Source organism: Phalacrocorax carbo, chromosome 2, assembly GCF_963921805.1.
Source record: "Phalacrocorax carbo chromosome 2, bPhaCar2.1, whole genome shotgun sequence".
NCBI lineage: Eukaryota > Metazoa > Chordata > Aves > Suliformes > Phalacrocoracidae > Phalacrocorax > Phalacrocorax carbo.
This window is the reverse complement of record NC_087514.1, coordinates 157,330,975-157,357,597: the sequence shown is the minus strand read 5'-3', so window position 1 is coordinate 157,357,597 and position 26,623 is coordinate 157,330,975. Positions and strand designations below refer to the sequence as shown.

The 26,623-nt window shown below is 37.6% G+C and overlaps 1 protein-coding gene across 3 annotated transcripts in view; it reads right to left on the bottom strand.

Moving 5' to 3' along the window:
* PTPRN2 (protein tyrosine phosphatase receptor type N2) overlaps window positions 1-26,623 on the bottom strand; it is a 675,251-nt gene that overhangs the window by 511,035 nt on the left and 137,593 nt on the right. The gene's annotated exons all lie outside the window — the stretch shown is intronic.

Below are 26,623 nucleotides of genomic sequence, written 5' to 3'. Positions count from 1 at the left end.
GGTTTAAGGTGCTGTAATGTCCAAAAGTAGGCCAGGACTAATGAAAAAGCCAGTACTTGATGTCTTATAACCCAAGGCTAGAGCCTGACTTGCCTACTGGAAAGATTCATTTTCCAATGGGAAGCACAATATTTGCATCTCAAAAGTCTCATGGTACTGGACTTCAAGGTCATACATGTTAAATGTTTTAGGAAGCGTGAAGGAGACTGTTGAAGCATTTGACTCTTCTCTCACTGCTATTTCTCTCCAGTACGGTGTTTGTTTTCAAAATCCTTTAAAAAAAAAAATTTAAAAAAAATGCTACAGTTCCTCAAAGAGAACTCTTAAGTTGCATACTAGGAGGCAGAAGACATAGTCCATGAAGCCACATTCAACATTTACAAGTAAGCTCTTCAGAAAACAGCATCTTTTTAATATTCCATTTATTTAAAGTGATTCATTCATCATTTATACTTCTACTTTTAAATTATCTTTACAAGCAAGGTAGAAATGATACAGATAGAGCAACAGTGGCTTCTACAGTGTCATTTCTCATGCAGTGTTTAGCAAATATTACTCCAATGCTTTCGAACAGCAAATGCTTACAAGTCTCTCACTGCAGCAGTTTGTCAGAAAAGCTGCTGCTTGCAATCACAGTTAACTGCATTGCAAACCTGCAGCGCTCCACAGAGAATGCAGCCTTCCTAGGAGGCAATCTCCCCGTGTTAAACTTTTAAAACCTTTTTACAATTTTATTTTGCTTATCTCTGTGCAGCCTCAGTAGTCCTTGGTTATTTCCATTTCAGAGCAGTAATAGTGGCATCTAGTGGACAGTTTCATGCTGAGGGATCAGTCCTGGAGCACACGCTGTTCACCTTCTAAAGTTATTGCTTTCAGATCCATTTGACTTAAGCTGGAATACATAGCTATGCAGTTACAGCCACCCTCAGTCCTATCCTTCCCTGTCCTAATGGCTGACAGGCATGTGGAAGTTTTACAGCAGTTATTTAAAATTAACAAATACAATTTTAAAAAAAGGCTAATATATTTGTTTCTAGAAGTAATGCATTATTAAGGCAAGCAAGGAAAGTGCATAAGATTGTTTTTAAAGTGTATGTGGTGCTGTTCTGCTTTTGATAGTGTGTTAGGCACAAAACATTATGCAATAAAAGTAAATCCTCAACTGTAAATAAAACACAAAATATACTTCTTGTAGATTTAATAGAAACACCGTAAGCAGAAAACAACAATGTAAGATGTTCTAAACTTGATTTTATTTTTAATCCAACAAAAAAATACCATGCAGTGGATACTCTTACTAACAGTCCAGTAAATACACTCTTCCTCAGTTACTAAATGAACTGCTGCCTGGAAGGCAAAGGCAACTTTGGAAATTTTGCTGAAAGCCAGACCACCTAACAGTCCTATAAAAGGACTCTAACAAGATTTAATGCCTTTTGTCACCTCTCTGGATACAGTCATTTAAGAAAAAAAGTGGACGGCTGGTCTGCTTTCAACCAAAAAAAACCCCAAAACTGAAATGCCAGAATATTTCTGCAGATTGAAGGAATTGGATAGCATCTTAGCGACTGTGAAAGTGCTCATATTAAAAGATAAAAGTTCACATTAACAGCAGCATTAGTTAGCTGTTGTGCAAACATTGTGATAGTGCTGGGATTTGCAAAGCCCCAAATCATCCTGAGGCACATCTGAGAGCAAATAGCTCCTCTGGGGCTTACAGTCCCCTTGTCTCAAGGAGTAATTCTGAGAGCAAGTTCTGGAGGACTCTGTTCTTCCTTCATTAAAAAAGATATAACCTTCAATAGGGGGAAAATATCACTTCAGGAACTCTGTTTCTGTGCTACCCTGCTAATTTAAGTGGTGGATTGTACAGTCCCAAAATATTATGCACGTTGAGGTTTTTTTTTTAAATTACAACAGAAATATGTAAATTGTAGGGAAACTAAAAAAAACATGCTCTCTCTTGAGTACAGCAAAAGGAGGGAAGGAAAGGATTGTGAAAAAGCTAGCTACAGTTTAACAAAGCAAGAGGAGAACAGGCTCACCATGAAAAGAAGTGCTACCCACTTCCAAAAAGCCCCTAAGTTATTCAGCTAAGAGAATGAGAGGTCCAGATTTCAATGCCTACTTTCTGCAATTCAGAGCACAGAAATGAACCTCAGTCTTAACAGGTCGTACATAGGCCTCCCAGCCACAGAAATAATGGCCGTGCCTTGGGAGGAAAGGGCAGGAGGGAGTTTAAGAAAAGGAAAAATAGAGATTAAAAGAAAGCAAGTCTTAAATTTTTGCTGCTAGAGCTAATTTTCCTGTTGAATAATGCCTGAATAACTTGGTACTTCTTAGCAAACCAAACTTGAATTTTCCACAGCCTAGGTAACTATGTGGAATGAAAGCTGTGCTTTTTGGCTCCATGATGAGGACAAGAAAGGATGACAAAGCAGTGAATGAATCAGCATTTTCCACATCCAGATGACCGCTGCAGTCTGTAGGCTGAAGAAACCATCTGCCTCTACTTTTGATCACAGAGACCAACCCAGACTAGAGAAAACCTTTGAGAAAAAAAAAAAACAGGAAGCTCTAGTTGTAATATATTGAGAAGACTTTCCTAAGCAAAACTACATATCCAATATTAGCTATGATGTGTCTAAGAAAAAACAGCTTGCAATCAAAACCACCTGAACAGCAACTCCTTTTTTTGTCAATACTGGTACTAAAGAGAAAAGGGAGGAAAAACTTTAATGTATAAATCCTCCTCCAAGAGGAAAAATACTTTAAATTCCAGTATAAGACAAGTATTAGTATACTTACAATAAGGCTATCTCTTTAGCATATTTAGTCATTGGACTACAAGATTGACATGTAAGTTTCTGCTTTACATTGCTATCTCATTAGAGAGAAATTGGAGCCATGTACCACCCCCCACCTAGAATAAGCTATTTCTTTCCAGAAGAAAGACAGAAGAGTGCACTGAATTCTGACTGCGTCATTGCCAGAAAGATATGAACAAATTAGAGAAGCTCAGAGAAAAGGGAAAGAATGGAAGTAGCCACATAGATCCCTAAGCACTGAACTATCTGAGTCTTTATGGGAAAAGACTAAAAGTTTATGCAACCTGGTTGATTATTTATGGGAGAAACGGAGTGAAAAGAGAAAAATGAACAATATGAATCAGAACAAGTTTCAAGCAGGGAGAAACTACTCTGAAGCTGTTCAACTCCCTCCTAGAAGAGTAATGGAGCTCCTATTGCTTACACTGTTTAAAATTAAGACAGAGCAATGGGGAATGATGAAACATGAACAATTCTTTATTTTACTCAATGTGCATTTATGAACAGAGGTTACTGAAGGGACTAAGAATTTATTTATGGAAGCAATGAGATGCAAATATACTAATGCTTATTTATGCACACTAATTTTCCAAGTATCACTGAGATGTACTTCAGTCACTTCAAGGATCCCCATTACGTTTTTGGTTGGTGCCAAGAACTACTTTGGTGCTGGCAGTGTCCTCACTGTGTGATCAGACTGTAGCTGTTATTGCATCTGTACTCCCAAGGCAAAAACAACTCTCCAAGGAAAGATGTTCAGCAAAATGGATTTCTGCATTAATTTTCATTTTGTATTAAAAACAAAGTAGTGAAAGTTTTAACTAAGTCGTCTATAAGCCAAGAGCTTACATTTTAAGAGTTAGTTTTTACGGGTTTGCAGGATACAGTGTTCTCATGAAAACACAGCTAATGACCTATCCTTTCATATTCATCAGATGCAGTATCTAATGGTTGGAGAAAACTTGGTTTATTTCTGACCTCTGCCAAACCTGAAGTTTTCTAGATCTTTGCAAGAAAATATTGAGACAGCAGATTACTTCTGTAATCTGAGCTACTGAATTTATTCCTAAATGAAATTGACTTCAGACATGCATGAAATTATAGTAATAAAGATCTCCATCTTGTTCCCTAGCTGCAAAGTGTTACAAAAATTATGGAAAATTATGTTATGCTAACCTGAACACATCAGCAGAAATTTTCAATGCGTTCCTTTATGATGGGGAGGGGAAGCCCTTATAAAGTAGGGTAACTTCTAAGAATGCTGCACCCTGTGGACTGATTAAAACTGTTTGGAGCTACCTCAGAAATCTCTGCAACTTGCTTGAGTATGAAATATGAGCACGCCTATAGAAGCCACAGCACATCAAGCTGCCTCTGGCAGCTTACACACAGGCGCTGGAACAGCCAAGAACCTCACCTCTAACTTTGACAGAGGGATGCTAACAGTTTCTGCTGAACAGTCTGGAGAGCGTGAAAAATCTTGACAGTTTTCAAGCAAATCACACTTTAAAATAGCTAAATATGATGTTACATACCTAGGACCACCTATCAGAAACTGCATTTGGAAAAGTTATTTCTATCACAACACATTAGAGGTCCAAAAGCAGCCGCCCCCCCGCCGCGTGACGGAGCCTGAGCACCACCCATAGCTTTGTCTGGGCATAAGACATTACAGTCCTCCCTGCTTGGTTCAGACCCCAGCGTTCAGTCTGAGGCAATACCAGCGCAAAAGCACTAATAAGGTTTGTGGATATAAAGTTGGAAGAAGGAGGTGACATCATTCAGTATGCTACATCGATGAGGTCAGTGTAGGAATACAGAGTTCTGGTGTCCACATTTTAAAATTAATGATGAATTTCAGAAAGGGCACGGAGAAAAGCAAAAGACATTATCTATGGGCTGGAAAAAGCCCTACAGTGAAATGCCTTTTCCAGCACAGAAGTCTTCAGAACAGAGGATGATCTTTTGTCTCTATAAGTAAGCCTGCAGACAGATGAAATGATACGGGAACAGAGACCTGGAACAGGGCTGGGAGAAGTTTCAGAAGTATTTAATTCTCCTCAGTTTTGTGTGTTATTGTCATAACAACTATTACAATTTGCAAGTGTCTGAAATTATGGTACGAATGAATCTGAAAAGTGATGTTTTCCTGCTTTTGCAATGGGTGCGGAGACCCCTCAGTGCATGTGAAATGTGCAACCCCAAATTGCTTCCTATCTTATTCACAGAATACATACAATTAACAGGAAATATTTAACATTTAAGCATACTTATAAGTTGCAATGTGCTTTTTAAAATACTGTGTACAATTAAAAGCCATTATTTAGCTGGAGTTTGGGGGCAGAATTTAAGCTGCTCACAGCTTTAGATTCTCCTGCAATTTGAGTGGTTAAGTACAGAAGTTGTATACTCAGCATATATATTTCTTAAAAGAAGACAGAATAAATAAGAATAATTTTGAACAAAGTATTCATGCTACAAAAGGAGGAAATAACAGTTCATCAAAGATGCAAAATAAAAAAAACTTGAAAGCCAGGACTACAGGATCAGCAAAAAACCCCACTGAAAGAATATTTTACTAATGAGCACCATACTGTATCTTTCTAAGTTTCTCCCTCATACTATATTGCTTATGAAGTGCCAGATTCTTGCCTGGGATAACAAAACTACACAGAAAAACAGTATATCTGTTTGCTGTCTCGTCTTATACTTGAGCTGAATGCTCTTCCAGGCAGATACCATCACTTCTTTTTAATATGTTTTGATAGAACTAACAAAAAGGATTGCAATCCTCGGCGAAGAAAAATGCCTCTACCCAAAATCTATTCTGAAGCTTCTGCTGCATTATTGAAAAAAACAATACACATTTAAATAATATTGCTGAATTTATGACACTTATTCAATCAATAACTATTCACCCAGATCTCTGCACAAAAGCCACTCTTCCCAGGAAGGGTCACCTCAGTTTCACTCTTCTGCCAGTGCTTTGCTGTTCCCCAGTTATTCAACCAGCCAAGCCTACGCTCCCCTTCTGGCCAACAGTAAGGTTTTCAAAGACCTCTCCAAAGGCAAAAATGTAAACAGAACTGTACAATCACTAATGAAAGCATTTTTAAAAAATAAGGGGAAAAGGAAACGACAATCCTAAAAAAGTCACAACCGTATATCCCTAGCCTTATTTCAGCTCTAATTTGCCTGTCAACAAAATCCTTTTCTAAAGAAAAATAATTTGAAAATACCAAAACTAGAAAGATTTCCAAGCCACACATAGATATAAGCAATTTTTGATGCATCCAGGTATTTTTGTTTAATCTAGGCATCAACCGAAATAGTTTTATCTTTTAATCCAACTTCTGCATATCTAGTTCCTGCAATTTATCAGTGTATTCCGTTTATTTCTTGAATGTCACTAAGAACAGGAGCCAGAGACAACTGTTAAAAAGATTTGCTGCTATTTTCAGTGTTTATGAATGGACATTGTAGGAGCAGAACATCCCATTTCTCTCACACCTCGAGCATCAGCCTTTCAAATAAAAACGTTCACCCCAAAGTCAAGAAAGGACAGTCCAGAAAACAACCTACAAATTTTAATAAATTCAAGATTTTAAAGGCTGCACCCTAAGTCTTTTACACAAACTTCATTTGCCACAAAGTTCATATTCTGCCTAAACCACTGACTGCTGTCATATTTGGTGCAACTTGTTATGGGTGGAAAGATAAGCAGCAGGGCAGCAAAAAGAGGAGGTTTATCTATGGCAGCTAATCTCCTCAATCAACAGCACTCAGCTCTGCTTAACAGCCGTTGCCAAGTAACAAGGACCAGCTTTTCTTATCGGCTTCATAATGTTTCATTGACTATTCAGACTAGAATAGAAAGCTGTGACACTCAGGGTTATAAGCAGCACAAAATGAAAATGGCATATTATGTGGTATGAAGAAGAGAAATCTTTTAGCCCTCACCTTATCTGGACAGTGACTGTTACAAAAAAAAAAATCATCTACGATTTTCTGCTCTGCTTATTTTAATATCACAAAACAAACAGAAAAAATATATCTACATAAACAAGATTTTCTTTTAACATTGTTGTTAGGTCCTCAGCAATTCACTGACATTACTGATACCTCTTATACAGAGAGGCAAGAGTGGTGGAGATCCCCATTACATTACAGAAAAGCAAGCATTCGGTGCTTAATCTAAAGCTTTTCAGCAGCTCCAGTGCGTTGAGGGATATCTTCTCACAGTAGGCTGGATATTCCTCAAACCTTGATAACCATGACCAAAATAAGACAGTCGATTCAAAACTGACAACATTACATTTCTTTAACAGTATTACTACTTCTCTCTCCTGTCTTCATCTCTGCAGAGATTCTGATTTTCTGTTTGAGTATTGATACTCTTCATGTACTGGAACAGGAGTAGAAAAGCCTTATTGCTATTCTGATTGGGATTCTTCTGATTTTTAGTATAATCACCTTTTCTGATTATCTGGTTACTAAAATTTAAATCTGGGGCCATCCAGAATTATGATGAATTGTAAGTGTCATTGTATTTGCATGTTATAATCAGCCTACACAGAATTACATCATTACCCACCACAACAAAAGTGGTAAATAAGTAAGAGAATATATTTAAAGACATCTGCAGTATCAGAGAACCTAATGATATACTGCCCAAATTAGAAAATAAATTTGTTTACCTTTATCCCACCCCGAGGAATGACTAACCATCCCCCAGTCACCATATCCAGAGAGCTATGGCCCCTCAAAGTTTTGTCTTTGTTATATTTACACATGCCCAGATGTGTAATTTTACACTCACGGAATTTTCTGTCTCTCACACAAAGTTCAGGTTTACATTTCAGGCGAATATTTATAAGCATTTGAGGTTGCAACTACTTCTGAAGAATGTCGTTTTACCCAGTCTCTTTCTGCACAAACTCCAATACATTCAGTTACTGTTAAGTGCATGGCTAAATTTACATTCATTGCAAGTCTCCCAGATGCTACTGGGAATATTTCCATGCTTAAAAATAACTGTTTGCTTAAGCAATTGCCTCTACTGCAACCTCAGTGTCATGGCTGTCTTGCTTTTACAAAATTTTAGAAAAACCTGAAAAAAATAAAAGCAGTTGAAAAATTCTGCAAGTATCATATCATACCCTTCAGGATATTTTAAAGCTTTACTGTAATATGGAGCCCCTAGGTGAACATAATCTACGGAAACAGAAACACATCTTTCTCTGGCACCGAAGTTCCCCATGCTGATGTGATTTCAAAGCACTGATTGCACTAGGCTGAAACGTCTCATGTGATCGTGATACAGTGTGATAGAGCTATGGGCTCTCTCACATTTGAAATGGGAAATGGGACTGATCTTCATTTCACAAAGGCATAACTGTTGTTCTTTCAGTGAAAAATAACTTCTGAGATACGCTCCCAAAGCTCACCAGATTCTCACTAGTTAACCTGCAGTTTTATCTAGACAATGTATTTACATCACCTAGAGCAGGGTTATCGACTTCTCCGCCTACCCATCTCCTTCCACTTTCACCATAAATGAGAATAGAGAAATTTCAAATATGAGAAAGTATTATTTCTAAGAACAAATAAAGGTAATTTTTGTTTTCATATGAAAAAGCCTGAGTTTTAGGAAAAAGTGTTTTAAAATCTGATTCAGACCACCAAACCTTATGTACGAGGTTGGACAATAAGTTAGGAACATGGTTGCCGCAGGCCTCCTCCCAAGCTACAGAAGAGAGGGGGGCACATGCTGAAGGTGATTTGGCTAAACCAAAATCTAAATCATTAAATTGAAAGATACATGCCTTGATATGAATAAAGTCACAAGGCTTTGATGAATGAATTAGCCATAACAAAAGAACAAACTCTCGAAAAATCTGTGGATACCACCTTAGCTGAGATGCTACTATCAGTTTTCACCCAGCTTAGCTTTTCAACTAATCAACACTAAAAGGAGGTGTTACACCTATTTCAACTTACTTAAGTACAATAATAAGGTATAAGAAGGTTCAAAGAGAGAGGTATTGAGTTTTCTTCCTGCTCGCAAATAAGTAAATTTATAAATTTATTACTAATTTGAATATATTGATTTGTATCTAATTGAATTTATCTATTTGAAATTATTACTATTTAAATAATTTACGGAGCATTGTTTTAACCAAAATGTAACAACACACACACACACAAAAAAAGCGTTTCCACATATATTCCCTTCACTACACTTCCATGAAAATATATAAACTGGAGAAAAATAAAATGGGAACATCAGTAATTTTGGTTCTTAAGACACTTACTTTTTGCCTTCAGCCAGGGCCAGAGCATTAAGATCTTAGTCATGGAGAGGTGACAAGGTTCATTAAGAGCAAATGATGGCATAGACTAAAAGAAGCTGTATGTATTTCATCTTTTCATCTCAGAAGAAAATGCAGCCTGATATAAATGAGAGGCCTCTTCAGCCATGACCACATAGTGTGACACAGAAGCAGGTCCTGCAGGTGATTGTGGGACTCAAGTTTTGAGTACCATCAAGAAGAGTGCACCAACTCTTGAGGCCAAATGCTGTTATGTTAGGATATATCCATCACCTGAAGTTGCTTCTTAAAATATTAGTACAAGAAGAACAACTAATTCTCTGGCAATTCACAGAGAGTATAATATCTCAAAAATCCATTTAAATTTCTCTTTGAATAATGTATAATTGTCCCTTTACTCCTGTGCCGCATCAGTAGTGACATTACTTCTGAACATTCACATCAGGATCCCTAAGGGCCAGATTTTCAAAGCTGAGCACATAACACTTAAGGAGCAAAGGAATAAAAATATCACAGAGGCACAGGTATGGAGGATCCACAATTTTGTGTGTGCATTAAATCAGTTGTACAGGCTGTGTCACAGGCAAGCAAATAGTAACTGCAGGTGCAGATAAAGCAGTCATTTCCATATTATGATGTATAACCTAAGGAAGATGGCTAGGCCAAGATCAGGGCAGAGGTTACTGCTGCTGTTTTGACTTCTGTCCCACAGGGGTCCTGTTCCAAAACTGTAATTTTAAAATCCCTGTCATGTTGTTGCAGTCCCTTCATGTTTTTGGTATCTGGAGTGGAAAAAGAAGGGGAAGGAATTGACTGAATAGAACCTAACAGTGCTAAACAGACACTGGAATAGAAATTTTGCAAAGCAATGAAGTTAAGATTCTCTTCACAGAGTATAAAATCTTGTACTCAAAAAACACCAGGCCTGTCTGAAAAATATAGTTTCCATACAGATCCATCACTCTAGTAGAACCATTAGAAGTGCCCTCTTTTTACCTACAGGCAAAGCACTTATGCTAAGCTGCTGCCATACATTTAAGGAATTGATTTCAACAGCACTCTGGTTTGGATTTCCTTTTTTTTTTTTTTTTAAAAAGAAGGCTTCAGAATAATTTCTACAAAACCAACATGGATCATCTTTAATTACTGCATTGCAACCATGGCTATTTAAAAACCCAGTCTCAGCAAAGTAGATGACAAACATTAATGAGCAGTAATGCACACATGGTATTGTAAATGAAAGGATAATGAAAGCAATTTATTTGAAAATTAAAATATGATCAAGAATGGCAGTCTGTACTAGGACCCAGATGCCAACAGAAAGCAACCAATGTGCAAGCAGACTGTCATTAATTTGGGAACTGTAGGAAATTGCTTTCCTTTCTTTGACAGTTTTTAATATAAAGTACCTTAACTAATAGACAACACGTATACATTGGCAGCCACAAGACCTATGGAGATTTTTAGAAGAAATAAAGAACGCTACAGGGAAAATCTCCAAGAAGAGACTCTCCAAGAAAGAGAGAGGGGAGTACATTTAGAAGATATTTCATATTTTAGCTAGGATGAATTACACTGTGCAAAAGTGCCTCTCTACATTGGCTCTGGAGAGACTGTCAGTTCTTCACTCGCACTCAGAAGAGTGCCTAAACTGAGGTCAGGTGAACCTAGAGCATCTCTCCAACAGCAGGTGCTCACACCAGCACCTAATTAGGAACAGGACACTTGGGGAGACCCCAAAAAGCAGGTGCACTGGAGTTAGCTAAATGCATGCATAGGAGGTGCAGAAGCAATTTAACTACAGTAGTTCTCCCTCATATGCATTAATAAGCCTTTCTGAGATGATGCAAATATGTTTAGGATCTAAACTGGTTCCATCTAAACATCTAAACTGGTGTGGGATGCTAGTTCAAGTCTCTATCAATTCAAGGACCTCTGAACTTTGCTCAAATCAGAACATAGCATACCTTGAAAATCTGAATTACTATTAGGTACTAAAAAATGCTTTTCTTCGGGTTGTAATGGGGTTTTTTTGTTTGTGGTTTTTTGTTTTGTTGGTTTTTTTTTTAAAAAAGTCTCTGCTTATCCCAAGTTGCCATTGTCACAAAAGCAAACCACACTCAGCTGATTGCTATTAAGTTGTCATATATACTCATATTTAAGCATTCAAGTTTGAAAATGTCAACTTAAATACCTTTATCAGAGGCAATATGTCAGAGGTGTTTGAGCTCCGTGACAAATTACTAAACGACACGACTCCAAGACCTACAAATATGTCAGGATATACAAAAAAGTTATTGAGAAAGATTTCTCTTTTTTAAAAAAAAAACTGATTAAAAGATAAGAGGGAGCTGTGCTGAACAAAGCAAAAGGACCCCTCTGTCTTGATCATACTAAGCCCGCTTGTTTTGTTCCAGCTTCGGCAGGTCACGTATCAAATATTTATCAGCCTGATTCAGAAATTAAATAGTCTTTTGAATAGCTGTTCTCATGGAGATAAAGTTCCTGCTAAGACCCATCTTCTGTTATAAAAATCCACATCATAAACGTATTAACTTGGACCTAACACAGCATAACCAGCTGGTCAAAAGAGGTGATTATCTTGCTGTATTCAGCATTGGTGCAGCCTCCCCTTGAAAACTGTGTAGTTTTGGCTCCCACAATTTAAGAAGAATGTGAAAGTCCTTGAAAGCATTCAGAGGAGGGCTACAAAGCCAGTGAAAGGGCTAGATGGCATGTCCTGTGAGGAGTGGCTGAGGGCTTTGTACTTGTCTAGTTTGGAGAAAAAGAGGCTGAGGGGTGCCCTCATTGCTCTCAACAGCTTCCTGAGGAGGCTGTTGGAGAGGGAGGTGCTGATCGCCCTGGTATCCAGTAGCAGGACACGTGGGAGTGGTTCAAAGCTGCACCAGGGGAGATTTAGGCTGCACATCAGGAAGCATTTCTTTTCCAAGAGGGTGCTCAAACACTGGAACAGGCTTCCTAGAGAGGTGATCAATGCCCCAAGCCTGACAGAGTCTGACACACTTGGACAATGCCCTTAATAGCATGCGTTAACTTCTGGTCAGCCCTGAAGTGGTCAGGCAGTTGGACTAGATGGTCATCGTAGGTCCCTTTCAACTGAAGTATTCTATTCTAAGGTTCCACTTCAAAGCAAAACCAAATATTCTACTACTATGAACAGGATTTTGTTGTATATTTACTAGAATGTTTCTGCAGATGATAAAAGGAAAATCAAGGTAATCAATCAATAGCTTCTTTCACCATATTTCTTGAATAAATTTATAATTTATGTATACAAATCACTTATCCTCCTATTAAAAGGCATCCCAGAAAAAGAAATTTCATCAATATGGCTCCCAAGAACGAGTATTTTCCACTGTATCTAAGGTCTGAGGAGAACTTCTTACTCAAGACTTAGCTGCGCAGTGAACACAAAACCTCTTAAGCAAGGTTGTACACTACAGACAGCTTCCATCCATTTTTGTCTCGGATAAGATATTACATATAATAATAGTCTGTGAATATATTACAACTGTAGAAGTAAATATCTGATTACCTAAAACAAAACTGGCAAGTTTTTAGGGGTAACACCTCTACCCCAGTGGAGCTGAACTGGTACCTTGTGACTACTAACACCACATGAAAGACAAAGAGAACAGTTTTATCTCTAGAACTCCATGACTTAACAAAATTCTGTTCCCAGGCCAGAATACACTTTTTTTCCCCACACTTTTTTTTTTCCCCCCTACTGTTGCTTTCCTTTAGCTATTACTAAATTTTACAAAGATTCTTAGAATTTTCAGCTTCTAATTATTTATTTTCTGTCAGTCAAGCCAATCACTCAACATATCTTAAAAACTGCTTCGATCTCTGTTTGAACAGTACCACATTTGGGTAGGTGACAAGGGCTAATCATCAATGAAAAAATACAAATAGAACCGATGGCTGCTTAAAAATATATTTTAAGCCTTTAGAAATCCACTGGGATATTAACAAAAGGTGGTTTTGTCTGCAAAAAGGCATTAACATAGCCATTTATAAAACTAATAGGAAAGCGAGCACTGCTCCAGTAATAATGAAAGTACACTGCGGAATAACATTATGGAAATAGGATACCAAATTGAAGAATTGACCTTGAGGCCCTGGCTTATCCTGGATGAAGATGACTTGTGAAATGAAAATTTGGCTGTAATTTGCTCTTGCTTTCCCTAAAAGGTTGAAGGCATTTCTATTCCAAATGAATAAAATGACTGTTAATTTCCTAACATTAAGCAGGGTGTTCTTAAATATAGTTATTTAAGTGCATTCAAATACATTTTAAAGTCTTATTTTTATTCTTAGAAAAACAGAACTGGTTTTCTATTATTTGTATCATAGTCTATTTCTAACAGTTAATTTTTATATCACTTCAGAGAGAAGTACCTGCTACAGCTGAATCAGTTGGATGCACTATACTTATGTATCAAGTGTTTATTCTTGATTTAACAGGATCCATTGGTCTGAGAATTTGATACTGTAAGTGAACATGAAATACAGAACATGAGGACATTCCTTCAAATTGTATCGCTTTCAAATAATGGTAAAAAATTATAATCTGTTTCATAAAAAAACCCAAACAGCTAAAAATATGAGCTGCATAGTTTTGTTTAACGTGAGACTCATTTAACAATGCCCATCAGTGCATCCATTTCAGGGAATGGGTAAATGTCATAGTACAGTGGTTAAAGTCAGAATTGAAATAAATCAAAACAAAGCAGAAGTCACAGATGGATCACACTATACACAAAGGCAAAAATTTCCATACAGTACTGTCATTGAAGGTACCAGGCATATATTAAATAGCACCAAGAACTAAAGGAAAGGAACATGTGCTATAAGATGTGCAAGTCTTCCAGCATGTCTTTTACACCAGTAGTTTTAATTATTGATATCATAGCAGTGCCTAGAATCCTCAATAATTGTTCAGGGAATATGTTTGAAATGCAAACATTTAACAAAAATTCCATCCATATGTATTTTTATGCATAACAGTATATGTGTGCATATATATATTATATTTTATTATTATATATGCATATAAAGTAAAATAGTAATTTTAAAACTCTCCCAAAGGAGATTACATTCATAAATGAGTGCTTATGGCATTCAGATGTAGATACACAAGAGCTTGGCAACGCCAGCCAGAATGACAAGCAATACTAAACACCGTCCAGTCCCCTGAACATACTTCGTATACTTCAGGGAGAAGAATTTCAAGAAGGAATCTGAAGGACAGCTTTAAGTTGGCTTATGAATGGTTACAAACAGCTTCTGTCGAACATGGGGGATATATAAGGGAGAAGGGCAAAGGTGCTTATTTGAAAATGAATACAAAGAAGATAAAGCCTGAGGTAACTGATAAAACAGAAAAAGGAATTAAAACCTGTATTATTTATAAGAAATAAGCCTAATACATGCTGAGCCTGTAGTCAAGATGAGAAAAATTCTCAACTTGCATGTCTAAACACAAAGATTCTAGATTTGCTATGTATTTTACCAAATTTAAAATTAAAAAAATACTTTTCAAATTAGTAATCTTACTGTTCAGTATGTTATTGATTTTCTTTCATTTAATAAAGTGGAATCAAGCACAAACAGTGAAAACCTTTCAGAAATCCATAATTTCTAAGAAAATACTATTCAGTAGCAGTTTACCAAGCTTTTTCAAAAAAATTTCTTGTTTCATTCTACAGTAGATTAATATTTGATCTGTTGCATTACATCAGAGATTACATAAAGATACAATTTATATTTCATATGCTCATCAAGCCACAGTCCCAGTCTAAGCAAGAGCCCAACAGCTCCATATCCACTGGTAACACGAAACCACACTACAGAACCCTCCTGGGCACCAGCATTTGGCCTGCGTCGGTAACATATTAGAGAAGTCTTTGGCATGGATTTGTCCCAACTAATACTTTTCCACACTAACCATACGGATAGTTCATGAGTTACAAGATTTCAAGGTGCACTTACAGGAGACAGTGCTTATTTGTCCGCCTGTTGACCAGAGATGGACCACTCTATGCTGCTCAGATGGGGGGCCAGACAGCAGGCTCTGGTCATTTTTGTAGCCCATATAGCCACGCATTTTTAAGCACACAGCATAAACAGCAATGAATATTGATTCTCTTAAGTTTGTTTTTTTTCTTGAAAGACCTGTGCATCTCACAAGCATCTGAGACCATTAACAAAAATGCAATTTATATAATGGACAGCGTAGCAACTGAGTTTAAGACCAAGTATAGGATAAGAAGAATGGAAGGAACTTCCTTTAATATATGCTGCACATCACAAAATTCCGCTTACAAAAATATATCAAACTTCATCTTCGAGACATTTCTTACTTTTTTCTTCAAAGTTTCTCCCTGAAAGGCAGGCTCCAGAGTCCGAAGTCTTGGAAGGATCCTCCAAGTCCAATTCTGAACTTACCCATGAGTCATTAGTACCTATCTGTTCTCATGCTAATACTGGCCTTTAGATTAAATAGCTCTTTCTCTCCCTGGTATTTTATAAATAACATACTTACAGACATCAGCTGCATCATCAGGTATCATCTGCATATAAGGTATCATCTCTCCGGCTTAATCTGCAAGGCTAAATAGGATGTCCTCCTCTAGTTTCCTCACTGATGAGAGAATTCATTCTCTAATCTTATTACCGGCCTTTTTTCTGCACCACTCCAGTTTCAACTAAATCTTCTTCAATGCATTTGAAAGAAAATGTCCATAGGAGTATTCACAGTGATCTCTTGTTAAGGCTATATACACTGCTGTTTGTTTATCTCTGCCTCCATGTGCCTAGATAGATGAATACTAAAATTGTCCACGGTCTTTCATGGCAATATCACAGTAAGAATGCGGAGTCACCCCACACGTGAAAAATACATGCAGGCCCTTCTCTTCCTCTGACATTTCCAATGTTCTAATAGTCGAGCATTTAGTCCTCGACTGCATGACCTTTCACTTTGTACTGTTCATAAGACTCACTATCATTCTACTTCTCAGAGCTACATGTTCTTTTCAGTGTAATATTCCTCTTCGCTTTTTTTTAAGTAGCTCAGTTTTCTGTCAGCACTATCTTAATATTTGTCCTAAAGTCACTAATAAAAATATAAAGTAAGATCTTTTAGAATCAGTTCTTCAGAAATTCTTTTACAAAGCTCAGTCCAAGTACTTCTCTCAACAATACTACCCACTGCTATACTCTATTAAGACACTGCATTCACATTACAATTCCTTTCATAGCCTCTATACTCTGAAATTTAAATAAAGGCTTCTAATAGAGGCCAACCAAGTGCTTTACTGAAGTCCAGCTGATGCCATTGCCACCATTTCCCATCCAGAAAGATAGTTCTCCTTCAAAAATACAACAGGACAAAACAAAGCAAACCTTTTCAAGTCACTACTATGATGCATCTTGGATAGGTAGATTTATACAGCCTATTTCCCATTTAACTTGGATCAGATTTACAGGCTTGCATTTGCCCGTCTCACACTCTCTGCCTTTTAAATATAAGCAATACTATCTTTCCTCCACTCTCTGTTGCCGTGTTTACAATACTTGCTGCCAGACCCACTGTGCCAGTTCTTTCAGGAAACTGCAACAGAGATTACTCAACATCAAGTCCTTCAAATGGGTTTTAATTTAGTTAGAGTAATTTCCATTTTTGCTAATGATTACTCATCTCGGTTAACATCAATCTTATAAAAATCAAGGCAAAGTATTAACAGAGCCATAGAATTGTCTCTCTTGAAAACTTTCATTGGCATGAAAGTAGTTCAGCTGGTAAATCTTTGCCACTTTATTACCTGGAATATTAACTGGTGAGGGTTAATTTTATGAACTGAAGCTTTGTTTGTATATCTCCTGTCCATTTACAAGGCCACATTTTTAATAACTACGTCCAGATGGATATTTTAGTAACACATAATCTGAGCAGCCACAGCCATTAACTAGGCAAAAGAAAAAATATGTAAATATATGTATAGTCTGACAATTATATTTTGTTGGCTCTTATTTAGAAGATTAATCAGAAAAGCATTGAGGGAGAAGAATCAGAAGAGGTCTGATACAATAACAATGGTGTCTCTCAACAGATTTCACAGGCTAAAAGAAAAGTCTGATACATAGATGCCCCCTAAGAGCATTCTCTAATACAGGCGCTCTTTCCTACCCATTCAGCAATCCCCTCTCGGTCTTTTCCAAAATACAGCAGCTGAGCTGCTGGCAAGACACACAGAAGCTTGCAGCTCCGCACACTCACAAGTAGGCATCTCCTTTCCAGTACTTGCACACCTACTAGTTTTTTCTGGAAACCACATTAGCAAAGGTTATTACAGTAGTTAGCATGATTTCTGTGCCTTTGCTATATGGTTGCACTTAATATTTTAATACTTTCTTTAGAAAACCAATGTTACTATTACAAAACAAGATAACCCTTGTAGAGATATATAAATACAGGTATTTCTCACATCAGTTCGTATAATTCGCTACCAAATAATGGTATTATGTCAAAGAGTTCTTAAAGAAATGTTTCAGATTTGATTCACACAAGTACAGAACATGCAAATTCCTAAATTGGATTAAAATATATGAAGTCTATCTCCCATGTTTCATGATAAAGACCAGCAATGTGGTCAGGAAGAAATTTCTGCACTGAAATTTGCATGTGGACTGAAAATCGTATTTTGTGTTGAACCTCAAAGTGCTCCTTTTTTGTTTTAGAGGGAAGAGTATTGTTAATGATAGGAGCATACATCCATTCTTTGCCGGCTTGCTATTTCAAAGATAACAAACAAATAGAGAAAAAATCCCAGAGTTTGTTAAGAATCTGAGATATAGAATATTTTCTCTCTACTTCAATTTAATAGCATTTTTATTACTAGACTTAAGCTGGAAGTCTAACTAAAACAAAAAACGACCATGAAAAACAGAACTGAAAAATAAATGACACAAAGAGCTCTCAACTCTCTTCAGTGTTCAGAAAAGTGAATTAACATATTTATTGAATTACATTGGCAATGAAGACAGCAATATATTGAAATTCATTGATTTTTTTTTCTTGACTTAAAAGCAACACAGATGCTTATTACAAAACAGCGGTTCCTCTTCTCATTTTTATCAACCCTTTTTTAACAGCCACTGACATTGACAGTCTCAAGCTTAATTGTACATTCAGCATGTACTGTTAATGACATTAGATAAATGGATCACATCAGAATGCAGTATCGTCAAAAGAGACCACGTGCCAATCTTACAAATTTAAAATCAAACAAGCTACTCTGTAGACCCTGACTCTTCAAGTTGTTTATCAACTGAGTACTAGAGAATATTTTGAAAGTCATTATACATCAAAAGATGAAAGATGTGCCTACCACAGCCCATGTTCCATTTATACAATGAAATTTAATTACATGTTATAACTATGCTGTCTTAGAACTATGGTAATTAAAGGGGTACAGTACATTGGTGTTTTATTCATTGTAAGCTCTTATTTTCAGAGGGCTTAACTCAGCCATGCAAATTTACTCCCTTATCAAAGGGGGGAGTCTGCCACAAGCACAGCAATGCTTGCTGCAACTATGCTACAATAGAGTTGAAACTTATTTGCAGCATCGTTGGGGATGTTGTTAGAATTATTCTAAAAAAAAAATCTTCTCCATGGCAATATATAAGGACTGAGAATAGTAGCAGTTTAAAGTATTGGTTTATGCTTAGAGGAATGTTTTGTTTGTACAGGTCTCTAATCAGATCTCTGAGCAAAATACTCTCAACCTCAATGCAAAACGTTTCTCTGTAAGCCCATTATTAACAGAAGTAGTGAGCCTCCCAAATAATTAGGAACCTTTTTGGAAGCATGAAATCTTGGTCCTTAAGCAGCAGGGTGTTTGGATAAAATTTTCACCTGTATAGGCAGTTGCAAATTACAATCCTCTGCATCTACATGGGCGTCCGAGCAAGACCGGGTGGCTGAGTGGAGGCAGTTTAATTGCCTGGCCATACTCCACAGGAGCAGTGAAGACTAGCTTGGAGAGGTGCCGAATTAACACATCTCACAGATTTCCCAGTCCTCACTCATCCTCTGCTTTATAAAACCAGCCCTGCCCCCACAAGCCTTCCAGACACCCTAGATTATGCTGGCTATCCTCATATATGTGCCGTAGCATAGAATATCCAGATCTATCTTCCAAGTTGTATCCAGATACACAGTGAAACAAGGACTGTATTCCTTCCCAGACAAGCTCTCTGTTCGTGGTCTCATACATTCTTGGATTTCTAGTTAAAAGGGAAACAAATCCATAATATCAATTCCCCATAAACTGTTGAAGACTCATGTTATCTTCATTAGCCAAATCTGATATTTTACCTGTTGTTAATGCAAGGCTACTTAAAACATGTCGGTGACTAGTTTTCAGGGCATCTAATCTCACTAGATTTATTGCTTCCACTCAAGTTACACAGTGTAAGGTGCACGGCATTTCTTGGGGTAGGATGTTTGGCGAATACTTTCCCCAACATATATACAAAATAGAGCTGCACAAAGCATCAATAAAAATAGCTTTCTCCTCAATCCACTGAACGAGGCATACGATTTCCAATAAGCAGTCATCCAGTGTAGCAAAATCCTGTGACAACCAACAAAAGGGGCAATTTAAGGATGGAGCATTGCCTTGCTTCTGCAGATCTAAGACTTATTTTAAGCTTTTTTTTTTGTGTGCGATCAAATCAGCATCAACCCAATTACGCCTAAGGTCTATCTTCTTGTTAGATGGCAGGGTCAGTCACAAATGAGCAGCCTCTTGCAATTTTCCATCGAATCAGCTCTGTAATTTGAGAGCTAATGCAGACATCTCATGAAAACAAATCAACAGACAGTGTCGGTTCTCCCCCTCCTTCCCAAAATGAAGCGTTCAGAGGGATTTGGGTTTCTCTTTTAAAAGCCAATTCTCCTCTCTGTGAAAGCCAATGTAATCTATAGTAAACAAAAGTCAGTTGTAATTTTTAGACCTTCATGAATATTTCAAACCTGTGTGCAGCTTTTTTCCAAAACCATTCTCACTTTGTTCAGTAAAAGACAGATTATAAATTTTAAGTACAAAATAGACCCTGTAAGTAAAGGTATTTTGCAAGAAACAAGACATTTGCATGAAACTGCAAAATGCAAATCTATAGTCATAAATTTAGTTGCTGAGAGCTCAGCATCTTTACAATAAAAACATTCAGACAAAAAAAAAAATCCCAAAACTTTATGTGAAGTGGTCTTCATAATTCATAAATACCTAAAATCTTCAGAAAAAGCTGGTTATTTCCAATGGGGGAGAAAGAGGCTGCACATAATGAACTACAGACAAAACCAAACTTAAGCTGCTTCATTCACCCAACCTCTGCCTTCTTTCTGACAAACCAAGCCACTGAATCTGTACATCTAAACTGCCAACGAAAACAGTAGGATGATAAGGAAGATCCCTAAATTATTCAAAGTGGTTCTGGGCTTCAAAAGACTCCTTCACTTTGTTCCTTTATATATCTATAGCTATTTAAGTTTGCCTCAGGCTCTGACAAAGGCAGCATTGTGCCTGTGATGTTGAAAGAGAGGAGCGATTCTGTAAGTTTGGGCAGACACTTCTCCGGCTGGAGCCCACGAAGAATAAGATGGCAACTTTGGCAGGTCTTAGGATACTAGGACTGTAACTCTGAAGAAGTTGTTACCTTCCCTCTACCTTTCTATTTCCAGTTTCTCCCACCCTATAACACTTCTGCATATGCCAGATGGAACTTGTCAATCTCTCCAAGGATCAAAAGGATCAAAAAGTAAGACGCTATTAACATATGCTTTTACTGCTTAATAGCACATAGACAGTGCTCCTAAAGGGGGCCTGAGGCTTCTAAAGAGGAAAAGGAAAAAGATACCAGAGTCAACATCCTGCCCTAATTTGCAGGTCTACCGCTGGTAGAGCTCACAAGTGTTATGCTGCTTTTTTGTGCTTCTCTAATGCCAGCAGCCTCATTCTTAACAGACAATAGGCTGACAGAGACACCGAGCTTAGGAAGGTGTAGAGATTTCTAGCACGTTGCCTCTTGGATACAGATATCTTTTTATTCTCATATCCACAGAAAAGGCTGGAGGAAATACCCTTCTAAGTTCTGCCAGCTGCTGGCAAAAGGCTCCTGAGCGTACAGCCTTTCATACAGGCTCCCACTGAAGTCAATGGGATCACTCACATGAATGCAAAGTTGCTAAATCAGGCACTCCAGAGGAATTGAAAAGCCATCTGCTAATTAACTTAAAAATCTATTTTCATCAGATATGTGAATATACACCATGCACTTCTCTGTGTGCTCCTCAGATTTAGATCCCAAAATGCCGAAAAAGACTGGAACCTGAAAACTGGCACTCGGGGCGAGGATTGGGACCTCATACCAAGAAAGAAAAATTTTAAAGTAAGACCTCAAAGCTGACTTTTTCTCCAGCTAGCTACTCACAATGCAATGCAACCAGTGTAGTCTAGATTAATAAGGAGTTTGCAATTTGACCTGAAATTCATTATGTGCACAGCATTACTGCCAAGGGGCTGGTGAAAGCAGAACAGCAGTGCCATGGAGAATTCAGAGTCCATTGCCCTTGGAAAGGAAAGGTCTTGGAAGACTGGCTGTGACTCAAGGCCAGGTCACAAGTGCAGTCAGGCAACAGATATGGTGCCGTGTACATCAACACACGCACTTACCTCAGCTACCACCCATTCCTGAACAATTTCCATACCTGCAAACAAAATGGAAAGGGGCAACAGGAAAAGAAAATACTCCATCACCCCTCTGGAAGATAAGCATTTTGTTTTCTTCCTATTTGAGTCCTTTAAATGTGTTTGTCAACAGCAGTCCAGCTCTGTCTCTGCTTCCACTAGCCATAACATCAGTGAGCTAAGACTTATAAGAAGTGAAGGTTGCTTTCTCAGATAAAAGGGATTTTCTAACGTCTGGCTTTCTGGATGCTTCTTGCATACTTGTTTGGCATTCAGAAACACTGACTGGTTATTCCAGTTCCAGAAATCTCAAGAAGCAATTTTATACTTTTGCAGGATACTGCCATGCTCCACACACTTGTCGGATCTGTGCATGATCTCCCTGTATCACTGTGATAGTTTCAGAATCAAAATATTTATATGTAAGCCTCATAAGCAGGCTTAACCTCTCCTATACATCTGCCACAGTAATGTTCACATACAATATTTTATGTACGTATTAATGAGATATGATATTGTCTATACAAACATAACTTACGTACCGCATATATACAGAACAGCATAACTACAAATACTACATACCTTTACCATAATGCAGGCTAACATTCAAATGACAGCAGTTTTGGAAATATTAGTCCAGCATCAGCAACTACTACCCACATGTAAAAATAAAAACCTTTTAAATCAGGTTCTTCTTGGTGAGCCTGCTAAGCTGGACACTGCAGAGATCCACCATCCAAGAGATACTGACCTATATAGATGATAGACACCAGATCTTCATGTTGTAATATTTTTAAACATAGATTTGAGGCACTTTAATGATTTCGAGCCCTTGACCGTAGACTATATAGTAACTAAATATTTAATCATTAGATTTCAAATCATTTTAAGGCCCACAATAAAAGTGAGTTCTTCAGTAACATTTTGCAGCAGTCATTTTCCAAGCCTGTGGTGTAACACGTAGATTAGCAACATTCATTTGGGAACGAGCTTTTTCTCTGCATCCCAGAATTACTCAGTAGCAGCCAAAAGAGGACAAATCACCCAGGTGAAGATGTAGCTGTGGCACAATTTCCATCATGACTCTATTCATGGGAAAGAGAGGCAGGGGGAGAAAAGAGGCAGCAGGAGTTTATATAGCCTTTATGGCCAGGGGCTGTGCCTGCCCTGTATTAAAAGTCATGTCTCTATTTCTAGCGCCCTGGATTAAAGCAGGTACCATCTGACTTGCCATTTATTTATTCACACTGGGTTTCAATCTACAGGGTATTACAGGAACAGAGTACTGGAGGGTTATTTAACACAGAAGCTGACAAGGCTGCTTGGGGGGGAGGGAGGGGGGGAAGATTTCTTTTCTGTAACTAAACCAGTAAGAAATGTTCTCAAAATTACACCAGTCATAGTTCCTTTTCTTTGGGTATTTTCTTTCTGTATCAGACATCTGACTTTTCTTACACCCTAACTCTTCTAATCAGAGTGTGCTGATAAACTCCTGAATTTACGCAAAGGCTCTTGAAAAACAACAAAACATCACACAGGTTCCCACCTGCTATTGCTGAATCAAGACTTTCGATGAGGCGCTGACTAATTCCAAATTGGTGCGCAGCAAACCGTAACTAAGGGCTGACAATAAGGAATATTGCTATATACAGCAAGAAATGCCCGGGTCCTGCCACAAAATCCATTTATTGTACATCTTTTGTGGCAACATCTAAACCTCAGGAAAAGACATACTTTGACCACATTGTTCTAATATTGCAAACCACCAAGTAATTACAATCAAAACCATCCATAGATTTTATTACACGTACATATGAGTTCTCAACACACAAGGATTCAGAATGGGAAATAGTCTGTATTGACCAAATGACAGATGCACAGGACCGAGGCCCTTAGGTTTATTGCTTGAAATGAAGAGAAACAAACTCATGAAAATTCAAAGTTCTCTCCTAAATGAATCTGGAGTAAATGACTCTTCTCTTGTATGGTCTTCGTCTATCTTCTAGGGACATGGTGAGAACGGATATCTAAATATAAGAAATATTCATATATGGGATCTAGACTCTATTCAGGTTATAGGGTAAGGAAATTCAAAACAGCAGCAATTACATGCAATGTAAAAATATATTTCCAGTTGCTCTGGCAGTACCTTATAGAAAATTTGCAAACATGCAATTTATAGACTGTAGCAACAACTGAAAGAAACGTAATCTAGGGAAAAAAACAACCCTGCCATTACCAGAGCCACAATACAACTGTAATTCCAGCAGGTTAGGATGAAGATATAATACAAAGCAAAAAACTAATATTATTTGCTTTTTCTTAGATCCTTTTTTCTTCTCAGTGGCTTCTGCCACTACCGTTGCAATATCAGTTATTTTCCAATCTTTTGCAAATGGAAAAAGGGGAAATAAAACACCTCTTATTTGCTCATGTTTGGATTTTCAATATTTTTTCCCTTGATAGCTTCTCCTTTGAGCAATAGCAGTGTCAATTCCCCAAGGGCAGAATTCAGGTCTCAGAAATATGTACACAGGATACAAATCTTCCATAATATTCTTTCTAATAGTTTGTTAAACTCTGAGAAATGTTATCTATGGAAAAATATATATATACGTTTCATAAGCCCAAAACCAGGTACTGATGCCATCTGCATTGAGCCATAACAACCATTTATTAGCTTTATAGAAATGATCATGGTTTTTACAACTAAGTTTGAAGAGCTCCTGCCAAGAGGAATACAACATCTATCAACACACAAGACTTCTCTGTGCAGTCCCCAGAAACCATCTTCCAAGTTTGCATGGCAGTGTGCACAAGCTGCAACTTTGTGAAACGCATCAGAAATTACTGATCAGACCTGAATACAAACTTCTACCTTTCTATAAGAGCTGAAGAAAGTCCTCTTCATACAATTATTCACCAGCCTGCCTCAAGCCTGAATTTATTCCTGGTGTTGCTAAAAGCAGTTCTACTTCCATAACCTGTGAAGCTCTGGATCATTTTGCCAATTAGTGTAAAAGGTTGTGCTTGAATTTGTGATGTGGAGTGTAAGAATGGAGCGGTGACCACAGTGGTCGCAGAACACCCAATAGCGGAAAGAACTTCTAAGTGCTCCTGACTGTAGATTAATCTGCTGATGCACAAGCAATAGCCTGCTGAGGTCATAAAATTAAACACGGCAGACTTTTTTCTTAGTACATGCCAATGTTACACCATCCAGAGGGAAGCTGATTTTCTGGCCAGACTGCTGTTAAATCAAGTCTGAAGGTTTGCAGTAGCAAAAGCACCCTGCTGACAAAAATTTCACCTGCATGTATCATTCTCAATTTTCAAAACAACCTGCAACTTCTTTAGGAAGATAGCTTCCATTAGCTAAAATGCAAACGTTAAGCAAAATGACAGCACCTACGTAGGTACAATTCCAGCTTACTTCTGAATAATATTTTAACTCGTGCTCTATAAAACCATTTCAACGACCATCCCAAGACCTGCATATCTCCCCCCCACCCCCATATACTTCTAACAAGCATCGAACCCTGCTTCTCCTAGATCTGGCCCCTCTAATTCATTAGTTTAGTTTGAAGTCACAGCCTGCAGATGAGCAACGGGAGCCTTTTAACAACCAAAAATTATTCTGGTATTTTCTGAGAGACATTTTACAAAAGTTGAAACACTTTATTGAAATTATTTAATGGGAATAATTATCACTACCAATGAATGTTAGAATTCCCATATTCTCATCCTTTACAAGTCATTAGCTACAGACAGCAAAACACACGTGCGTTAATGCCTTTAGCTGGGCTCACCTGCAGAAAGAGCCCTTATGAACTACATATCTAAAAGCATTTTCTTATCCTAGAGTGGAATTCATTTTCAAGGCACTCATTGAGAGCCAGAACTGACAAATTTAATGAAGCAGTTCTCTATGCAACGCTGTCTCAGAGGGATCTATGAACACCACCCCACCGGAGAAAAAGTTCACAGCATGAATGAGAGTAACATAGCTGAAACACAAAGCACTATGCCACTAACAGCAGTAAGAGTTCAAAATAACCATTAATTCTGTGATTCTATTTGAATATATTTGAAAATAGCACACATACTCAGAGAATAAATACTTTTTGAATGCCTTCCTAGTTCTTTGGCCTTTATATATAACCTTGACTAACAAAAACATTTTTCAATTTTATTAACATACGATATGCAAACTAGATACAGAGATAGAGCTGATGGGTGCAGAGCACTGTAATTCATCTGGTAAAAGTGCAAAGCCTGTCATCAGATACTATAAATACCAATAGGATATATTTTTTCTTTGTTTTTAAATCAGCCACTTTCAGACAAAACATAGACAGCAACTACCATAGCTATGTTTAGATGGAGATGTGGCAGAAAGTGATTATGGCTATCAACATAAAGTGATCAGAATGGCATGTTCCCAGATGTGTTTTCCAATTCAAAGAGGTGCTTGCAATTTTTATGGAAATTTGGTTGAAGCACAAGGCAACAAATGCTAAAATACTATGACAGATTATACTTTTGATTAAAGATCAGAACTTCTAAATGGAAAGAAATATTACGGCTATTTTGTACTGGGTTTATAACCACACTGAGAGAGTTATTGGAGCCAGCCACCTATGCCAAAACAACAGGATCATTTGAGGAACAAAGTCCATGT